Source organism: Pezoporus occidentalis, unplaced genomic scaffold, assembly GCF_034315485.1.
Source record: "Pezoporus occidentalis ecotype Australia unplaced genomic scaffold, CSIRO_AGI_Poc_V1 ctg164, whole genome shotgun sequence".
NCBI classification, from domain to species: Eukaryota; Metazoa; Chordata; class Aves; order Psittaciformes; family Psittacidae; genus Pezoporus; species Pezoporus occidentalis.
Window position 1 is genome coordinate 1063660 of NW_026913466.1, and position 10390 is coordinate 1074049.

The following is a 10390-nucleotide window of genomic DNA, read 5'->3' on the forward strand; positions in this document are numbered from 1 at the left end:
CCCTGTCCTGGCTGTGTGCTTGGCAGAGCTCTGCAGGGAAACCCCAGGCACTATCAGGGTCAGAGTCTAATCTTGGGGCTGCAGCTTCCCCTTGTGATGGGATTCTCCCTTCTCTGGGTGGCAGGTGCTAGCCCAGTGGAGGCTGATGCTCCATCCTGGCTCTTGGCATCCCATCCCAGGGCAGCCACATGGAAGTGGTGCTGGGACTGGTTCACCTCCAGCTCTCAAAGCTTGGGGGAACTGCATGCTTCCTGCTGTCCTCTGAGGAGAGGGTTTCCACAGCATCCTTAAATTGCAGTTTCCAGTGTCTTTACAGCCTCCCCTATCTTTGGTGGGAATGGGGCTATGTGTTTCTTGCCCTGTTTGTAAAGGATGCAGAGGGCACCTGATGATTGTCACATCCCCCTCTGCAGTGAGTGCTTCTTCATGGCCCCTGTATTTTTTCTCTGCCCTAGGTTAAACCCCTTCCGTCAGCTTTTCATCGTGTGGTGTTTGGGTGTGTTTGGTTTGTAACTCCTGTTGCTCTCAATCCTCTCAAGTTTGGTAGCATTAGTGGTGTCTGTAATGGCATGTGGAAGCCGGGGTCAGGGTGCCTCTGCTCTGAGTTGCAAGGGCAGGCGACTGCTGCCCTTGGTTGTGTTCAGCATCTCTGAGGTCCGGGGGATGTATCTGAAGGCAGTGGTTGGTCTCCAGCCCTCTGGGCTGTTATCATGAGGGTTTTACCATGGGCTTCTTCCCATGCTGCAGGGTAGCTGCAAGGATGTCCTATGGATGTGAAATGCTGGGCAAGTGGAGGCTCCAAGTATACAACCAGGTCTGGAGGGCTGTAATGGACAATAGAGCAGGAAACAGGTGCCTCTCAGGACCTCAAGTATTAACCTTTAAAACTGGGAAGCATGCTTAACAAAAGGCAAAGGCCATCTGGGTTGTAAGTTGGTCGCTGTTGGTGTTGATGTGTATTTGAGACCTAATAGAATGCCAGCGTGATCTGACCCAGGAGGATATGTTTCTAGCTACCTTCATACTAAAATCTAGTGAAGTAGATGGGCTTTAAAATGGGGTGTGTTAAACGGGTGCGAGGTGGCAGTGTCCCTGTAAGCAGCACTAGTGTAGGTGAATTAATACTCTTAGTACTTGGGAAAGTTCCTCAAACCTTCAGAGCTGTTTATGGCTGAGTGTGTACCCCTCTCACTGCAAACATCAGCCTTCACTCAGGGCGTGGGTGTTCTCCCTGGGTGCTGGTGGTCTGGAACCACAGTGATCCAGTGACATCCTTGCTGGACAGGTCAGCTCCAGGAGTCCGCACTGGCACCACATAAGGAGCCTTATCATGTCCTCTCTTGCAGACCATTCGGCTTCCAGTTTAGGACCAGTAGAGCTGCCAGGCTGCAGTTTGGAACTAGAAATGCACTTAAGAGGCCTTAATTAAATCACTTTTCTGAAGTAGTTAAAAGACTGCAAAATGATCGTGTAGACAGCGGTGCTGCACCGTGGTTGGAAACCTGCCTTGCTCCTCCCCACCAGGCAGTCAGGTAAGCTTGACCTCCTCTCCCTGGGCAGAGCAGGTAGGATCCGAATGGATGTCTCTGTGGGAGTTACATCCACTGTGAAAGGTTAAGTGCACATAGACAAAGTCCTTGTGCCTGTAGGGCTTTATCTTTGTGCTTGCACTGATCAGCCCTAGCAACATGTTTAACTCTGAATATACTCATTTAATTAAATGCTTTTAGCATTCATTATGGTGCTTTTAATTGCTGACTTCCCCAGAGGAGTTTGGCAGCAGATGATGTGAGGTGTGAAACACCAGTGAACAGCCTTGGTGGGACTCACAGTGTCCCAAAATGAGCGTTTCAGCTTTACAGTCTGCTGCTCCCTCCTCACCAGGCTGCAAAAGGGCTGGCTTGGAGGAGACCTCGGAGATCCAGTTTGGTGAGGCTGTTATCCGTGCTCTGAAAGCCTGAAAGCTGCTGCTATTATTAGCAAAACGTTGGCAGTATGATTAGCTCTGTGCAAGAGTTTAGTTCAAAGAAGCTTAAAGGATGAACAGATGCAGACTGGACTTGGGCATTTTAAACCTATGGCAGTCCTATGTGATATGGGACAGGGTGTGTAGATGCTGGTTTTCCTCTTCTTACCTTGCTGCACATAGCAGCTAACTGGCCTCTGTTACTAAGTTACTGCTCCTTGGTGTATGAGAGTGGAGCAGGCCAAGGGTGGCCAGGAGGGACTGGGATGTGCAGTGGAACTCCTCAGTACAGGATCTTGGGGATGCAATCAGATTTCATGGTCTCAAGAGGACGCAAAGGAAGTTCACAGGAGAGAGCTCCCGGGCGCATTACTGAATACATGGAAACCACCTCTGCCATGGCATGGCCCTGCCTTTTGCCTTGCTTTTCCTATGATCTGCAGCACCTCCTCTGCTGTCAAAATGGGAGGCTCTCCCACAGAATGGCCTGGTGGAGAGCGAAGGGCTGCTGTGTGCTGTGCAGGCCTCCTTCCTCCCCTGGGGATGCACTGCAACAGCAGCATCTGCTCCTGCCCTGGAGCCCGGAGCGTAGCAGCTAGCTACGGGCACAGCTGCGAGTCCTCCATCGAGACAGCTTTATTACAGGCTGCTGGATAGATTCTGTGATAGATATCTCCTCTGTCCTCCTCTGCCTTGCTTTTGCTGATCTTGTGTCTCCAGAGCCCTGGTGCAAAAGGACACACGGATGGTGCTCCTCCACTGCCTGCGTGCTGGGGTTGTGCTGCCTTTTGGGGCAGAGCGAGATGAGCATTTTGGAGCTCTTTGGAGCTTTGCAAAGGTGTTTCTAGCTTAAGTAGAGCAGCTCTTGCTCTCTCCTGCAGTCGCTACATTTGGAGATGTGGGTCTTGTTCCCTTCTGTGAGTTCATGTGCAAAGGCAGTGGCTAAACAGCTGTCAGAGGCTGGGTTAGAGGAAATCTATTCCTAACACTGCAGTCAGGCACAGCTTGTGAGATGAATGTGATGATTAGGAGGAGGCTGGAACTGGTCCTAACACATCACAAAGAGCAAAGAAATCCTGCAGTTGAACGTGCTGACTGTTTGCAGGGCTGTTGTGCCTCTGCAAGGCTCAGCTTTCAAAGCTCTCTCATATAAAGGGTTATATAAAGTTATATGAACTCCAGTGAAACATCCTCCAAAAAGCTGGGATACATCTCCGAGCTTGCTCACCAGCTGGGGTAGAGTTGATCTCTTTCTGCCCTGACCCCTCTTCATGGGCTTCTTTCTGTTACCAGAAGGAAAGGTTAGTTTTGATTAGTTTGGCTTCACATCCAGAGTGATTCGAAGCTTGTTTTTTCTAGATGCCTCCTTTGAAAGCAGAACACTCAAGCCATTGTGCTTAGCAGCTCTGGTTTCAACCTGCTGAAAGGTTGACAACAATCTCTGCAGTCTTTGTCTTTCCTGGGCTTGGGGTTTGAGTGTTTTTTTCCTAGCAGAAGCTTCTTTGTCACAGTCAGGCTGACAGAGCTCTACAACATCACTGTTGCATTAACAGGCATACGGCATTCAGAGCGGTCTTTTCTATGTTTCTGAATCCCAGTTATTTGCCTGTAAGAAACTACAGCCTGTCCTGGAGCTGCTGAAATGAATCACTGGGAGTGAAGTGCTGCCAGTTTGAAACTGTAAGATGTCTGGCTAAATCCTTCCTCCCTAACAAAATCTGGTGCAAAACTTCCGCTCCCTTGGAGGAATCACTCTACTGTAGCATCCTATCAGTATGTGGGGACTGTTTTCTTCCTGAAATGAGTTTACTGTCAGTTTATGCTAACTTTAGCAGAAAAAGGCACCCTCTAAAGCTCAGGGCTGGTTTGGAGATGCTGCCATCTTCATTAACTTGGTAGTTTACTGAAACCACAGACTTGTGGGAACATTTCCATGCCAGAGCTTCTCAATGGGCTGCTTGTGCACGTAGGCACTCAGAGCTGTGAGGGTTGCACAATCCAGCTCTTCAGCTCCTCTAGGAATATCCCTTTACAAGCTCTAAGATCAGAAGAAGTATCTGTGACATTTCACTTTGGTGCTGTTCTCTTTAGCAGTGAAGGACTGTGTGTATGGGATGTTTACTGGGGCAACAGCATAGTTTCAGACTCCTGCAAGTGAAACTGCCTTTATTTTCACTGTCTGAGGCATACACAAGAGCAAATACAAATCCAGTGTAGAATGTGGCTCTTCAAGTGCCATTTGGGGATTAATGTATACAAGGACATGAGTAACAGCAAAGGAACATGCTTGTGGATGAATATTCCCAAGCTTTATGTTGTTTCTGTCTCTGTCCATGTGGTTCAGCCAGGGAGTAGCAGTGAGTGTGCCCGGATCCAGCAGTAGACAGGGAGAGGGTGTAAGGCTGAGGAGGTTAGGTCACTCCTTGTATCTGCTCTGAGTGCTTTGCTGAAGCTCTCCTAGAGGAGACCCAGGTGGTGACGTTCATTCTAGTGCCACTGAGAAGCACACAGTAGCCTGCTGGAAAAAGATCCAAGACCATCAATTTAATTTTCATTCCCTGTGCATCAGTTAGATGGCCAGAGTATTGATTTAAGCAGAGAGCTAGAATTGACAGAGCTGTATTCATGGTTGCTGATATATAGCTTTGCTTTCTTGTGACTGGGAGCAGCTGGGAAGTGGCTTTAAATGGATAGCTTGTGTGTTGTCTGAGGAAGGAAATAAGTGAAGGTCGATAGAAAGACAGTTTCTGTAGTGCAGCCCTTGCTAGGCTGGATGGGATACTGGGCAGATGGGATGTTACCTTGGTTGCAGTCAGTTTACAGATCTATTTAACTTGCTGAAGAAATCAGGCCCTAAAGGGCTATGGGACTCATTTTCAACAGCTATCATTTTCCTTTTCCCTAGCCTTCCTCAGATCCTCAGGTGAACACAGACTGAGCAGCTGTGAAACTTGATTCAAACCCCACATCCTGTTTACTAGCACTCTGGTTTTTATGTTTTAAATACGTGAGGATCTCTGACCTTTTCACTTGAGGTGATGTATGTGCCAAAGGAGGGTACGATCTCGGCACAGCGTGATGTTCCAGTGCAGCCTTGGCTTTGGCCCGCCTGACTGGCAGTGACAGATATCAGCGAGGGGTGTTGAGACCCTCTGTTTCATGTGTCTATAGCAGTACCTTTCCTAATGTGCTCTGCACACACAGAACCCCACCTTCACTTGCTGGTAGGTCGCTCTGGTTCCCTATGCTTCCAGTGCTGAGGAATTTTGCCCTGTTTTTTTTCTTGCTTAAATTGGATGGAAAGTGGTATTTTGGTAGGTTTTTCTGTGATTGCTGCTTTCCTTCTCCTTTTACTGATATGTGTCTTGGAGAGTTCATACATCTTAATGAAATTATGAGAAGGGGAGGTGTTGCCCAAAGGAAAGGAGAAAGTGGGGGGGGGGGATACATCAGCTTCCAGAAATAACATGGAAACCATTTTATTTTTGTCTGTAGCCCTGAAAGCCTGTTGTAGGTGAGTAAATTGGAATTATTTGCAGTCATACGCTGAAAAGACAACATAAGTGTATGAGTGTCTGCTAGGAAGACCCGCCTGAGTGGGACCCAGAGGGAGTTCTGGTATAGCCAGGGTTTTTCCAGGGGACAGGCACTGGGATGGCCCCTTGCAAATGCCATCTGATGAATCATGCTGTTCTGGAGCAGTTGTGGAGCAACCTTTGGCTCCGCATCTGAATTCCTCTGAGCAAGCACAGCGCAGGAGAAATTCACTCTACATAATACAAGGAGAAAGCTAGAGCCAGGTTCAGGCTTTATCTATGGCATATCCGTTTCCAAACCCCAGTGTTTTGCATGCAGGAATGTGGCAGGAGGCAAGGCAGACCAGTGGCTTTCTGGAGTGCTAATCCTCGCACTCGGAAACTGGCCCTGTGTATCTGGGCCTAACGTTATGCCAGATGTGTGTTTGCATTTGGTTTTTGCCTCTCATATTAAAATACATAAGCACATATCCCTCATGCTGTAGCTCTCTGTAGCTGCTGGAGACGTAATTGGGAGAAGAGAGAGAAAAGAGAAGGGAGATGTATCTCAGCCACAGGGAAGATCTGGATTAGAGTCTGTAACAAAGCCAGTTTGCCAGTGTCCAAGGCTGGAGTGACTGAGCTGGGTGGTAAATGTTGGCAGAAAAGGGAAAATGTATGAATTTGTTGTGTTTGAATAACGATTCTGACCTTTCTGTCCCAGAATGCTGAACATATATCACTTAGAAGGGAAGAATACAAATCTTCGCATCTCACTCCTGTAGCTACCCCAAATACTCCTGGGCTTTGTGCAGGGGAGTCTCAGCAGTGCAGAGGGTGAATCCATTAACCTGGCAGAAGCTGAGGTTATGTGTCCCTTGGTAGCAAAAATAGGTGAGAAAAGCTGCCTTCAAAGTCCCCATCATGCCCCAATGCTCATTTCTGCCCTGATTCAGGTATTTGTGTGGCTGCACATGAACTGGATGAAAGAATGAGATTTTAAAACGCACTTAAAAGGGGGGGAATTGTTCACCTTGTGCAGAAAACCTGTGTTGTGCATCTCTAAGATCTGTAGTTGTGGTTAGATGAGGTTATCTGCACTTAAAGTGCTCCTGGATTGGGACCACAGGCAATGAGGTGTGTTGGAAGTGCGTGCCCAGGAGGTGCATGACCCTGGAGCATGGAATTGAGTGAATCTGTGTTTCAGTGGGATTTTTGAGAAGCAGCCAGTGTGGGTTTCAAAGTGCTTTCAAGTATAGCAGAGGAGATGTTGACAGACACTGCGATCCTCACACTGATGAATGTGCTCAAGATGTGGAGAGCATCTTCACTTTCATGCCAGAACGTGAGACCTGGAGTAACAAGTGTAATGGAAAAGGAGGAGGCAAAAGCTGATACTGAGCAGATGCTTTCTGTCATCTTCTGGGTAAGCTGCATTGGGCTCAGCAGAAGCAGCTTTCTCCTGGTAAGGCAGAGGAGCAGAGCAGGCAGTTACCAGGGCAAGAAGTCACTTTTCAGACCCTGGAGTGAGCTTCCCAGGGCAGAGCTGGAGGGCTGTGAGATCTCCAATGCCAAGCTACTTGTCTCTCTGTGACACTCACCTTTTGCAGTGCATAAGCCTACCCCTGACTCCAGACCAAGGCTCTAAAGCAGGCTTAACAGTGCAGTTACTGAGCTAACAGTGTGTGTAATTATCACATGCTTCACAGAAACCAGAACGTCTGGATGTGAAGCTCCTCATTGAGGATTAATTCAAAACACAACAAATGGAAAGCACAGAGAAGCATTAATTCCAGCATTATGTTTTCAGATTGTACAAAGCACACACTGCATGCACAAACCTGATCCAGAAACATGCATCATGTGCAGGTTTGATGAGTCTGGAATCCTAAAGTGTTTGCTGAGACTTCTGAACCCCTTGAAGTGCATGGGAAGTAGCAGGCATGCAGACTGAGAAATGGAATGTAGCTATTTTCTTCTCTTATACAATTTAAAGGATTCTGCATATGTTCCTTCACAAAACTATGCCGTGATTCCCGTATAAAATGTCAGTAACCTGGAAATAAACTGTTGCATGGAAGTTTGACTGTGTGCCATGGTGTACACACTACATCACAGTCCCAGCAACATCAGATGGCAATTTTCCCTTCTTGCACTATGGGAAAATGCCTTCTGCAGATGTAATATTTACCAGCATACCACAATGTAAGGGGGAAAATGTAGGGCACTCTCATGGCAGGATGTATTGGGCCATGTGGAATTTGTTCCTGGAATGAACTACTTTGGAAACATAGTAAAAAAAAAAAAGTGAAATGTTATGTCAAACCATATGTTGACATTCTGGTGATTCTATCACACAACTTACAGCAGTGTTTGCTCTACACCTCTGCAGTCTGACTCGAGAGCATGGAAACCTGAGCTTTAAATAACAGTATGTTAAAAATTTGAAAAAGCATTGCTCAGAGTCACACGCAAAAGTTCAAGACTAAAGCCCAAGAGAAAAGGCTCAGAAAGTGGCCTGCAAATGCAAATAAATACACCCTCAACTTTATCCCCCCCCCCGCCCCCTTTTCACTTGAATTCTGCGTGAGTTCCCAGTAGCTTTGAAGGTGGAGCAGAGAAGCACGGGGCAGAATTCCTACCTTTCTAAGCAGTTCCCATATGAAGCTCACATCCTAAACTCTTATAAAGCTTACTGGAGCAAAAGGAAATGTGCCCTCTAGAAGAGGGCATTTCCTTTTCCCTAGGAAAGCATTACAAGCGTGCTGCTATGTCCCACTAACTGTACAGAGAGGTGGCCACATGTACAGAGTGGATGTGGCAGCCTGCTGTGTGTATTTTTCTGCTCCTACAGCAGGCATGAGTGTTCTGTTTCTGAAGGGATTGCCTGGAGTAGATCCTCTCCCATCTGGGGCTCTCCTTTTCAGGCCTCTCTTTCTGTATCAACCCCATGGATTTGTCTATACAAACTATAGTCACAAGGAGGACTAGAGACCAAGATCTTTGGCCTTAGAAGTCCTCAGCCACTTGAGCTGTATGAAGTAAGTCACCCAGTTAGTTATTTTTTCCCTAGAAGATGGCATGCTTTTTCACGGCTCTGGTTGGACCTTCTTGTTTTCAGCACAGTAACAGTATCCTAGTTAATGGTGACTTTTATTTTCAAGGGGCATGAACATGACTCTATACTCTGAGATAAACTGCTGCCGTGTGCTGCAAGTGTTATTTATCTTCATGGGTTTTTATCTTGGAACCTCACAGTTTCTCAGACATGCTGCTTCTATCTAAAAAGTGTTTCAAATGTATGTGCACTGGCCAAACTTTCTAGGAAAACAGTGTGAATAGACCCTTGCTGTGAACAGCATGTTGCTATTTCAGCTACTCTGTCTGCATGAGAGAGGGCATCTGCATAAACTCTACTTAAACATGGTTTCTGGGTTTATGCCCTTTCTGGTACATAAGCACCTATACCGAAGGGTTGAAAAATATTGGCAATGGATATGTATGTTTGTGTTATACATCTTGTTTGGCTTTTTAAGGACAGTGAAGGTCAGGCAGGGGTTTGGCAGAGGCATCTCTAACATGGAAGCAAATGGGCAGGTAACAGGCAGCTAGAGGAAGTGCTCCAGGACATCAGTGAGCTGACTGACAGTGGAAGGGCAATGAGCAGTAAGTCTAGTTCAGTCTTTGTGCAGGGCACCTGCACAGCTCTGACTCGCTCACTATGGAGGCAAACAGCCCTACACACCCCCAGCAGCACTTCCCTGCAAGATCACATCATCACTGGAGCTAGCCTCCAAGGAATGTAAAGTAAAAATAAGTTGTAAAGCTAAAAAGCAATAAGCGTAATTGCTCATAAGTGTTTGCATGCAAGAAAAGTGAGACACTTCACTGATAATGTGCCAATTACCAATAAATTGCTCTGCAGAGATCCTTTTCCCTCTAAGGCTGTGTAATACTGAGCTGATATTCTCTCTCTATTCCCAACCAAATGGCAGTTAGAAATCGTGCCAAAACCCAGACCAAAGCCTGAAATGGGTTCTGCTACTCTCACTTCTGTGTTCCACGGTGACCCAAAAGTTACAGCAATTACTCTGTCCAGCAAGAGCCCACTGCTGCTTGTCGGATGCTGATGGGGCTCCAGCAGGGCCATAGCAGCACACAATCTCCAGCAAGTCTGTGCTGTGGCACATCTGAAAGCTTCTGGTCTTTCCTGTAAAGGAGCTAGACAAAGAAGTTTGTCAAGTTTGACTGACTCAATCTGTATTCTCAGTGTTGTTGGGGAGTGGTGGTTGGTTTGTTTTGTTTTGGCTTTTTTTCCCTGTAGGAAAGGATAACGTGATTAGTATGTTTCTGCATTAGGATGTTTCCACTCCCTCCTGCTGAATTTTAGGGCATTTTTTTATTTGTGTTGTACAATATATACATCCAAAGGCCATAATATTTCAGATTTGGAAATCCCATATGACAGCTCTGATTTATGCTGGGATGACAGACATAAGAGCCCACTGAAATCAGCATGGCTCTGAATGGTTACCATGGTTCTGTGAGGCTCAGATGGAATGATCTGCTTCTGTGTTAATATCTAAGAAGAAACAAAAGGAATTAGAATCCATGTGCTAGAAAGAATCCATGCAGTTTTCATGTTCCTGCCCCACTCTCCATCACCCTAAAACACAAAGAAAGCTATGTTCTGAAAACATCAAGTGTCGGTGGAGATGTATGTTAAAAATTACATATGCCACTGCTGTGATTGCTGTTTTAATGGCACTGGAGAGATGTGCTGTTGGAGAGGTGTGTTCCTATAGATGTAAATATTATGGCAATCACTGCTGCTCTAAACAGAGTTAAGGAACAGAGAGATTTCATCAAAGGCCAGAAGATCCCCTTTCCCCCTTACTGTCAATGAGAT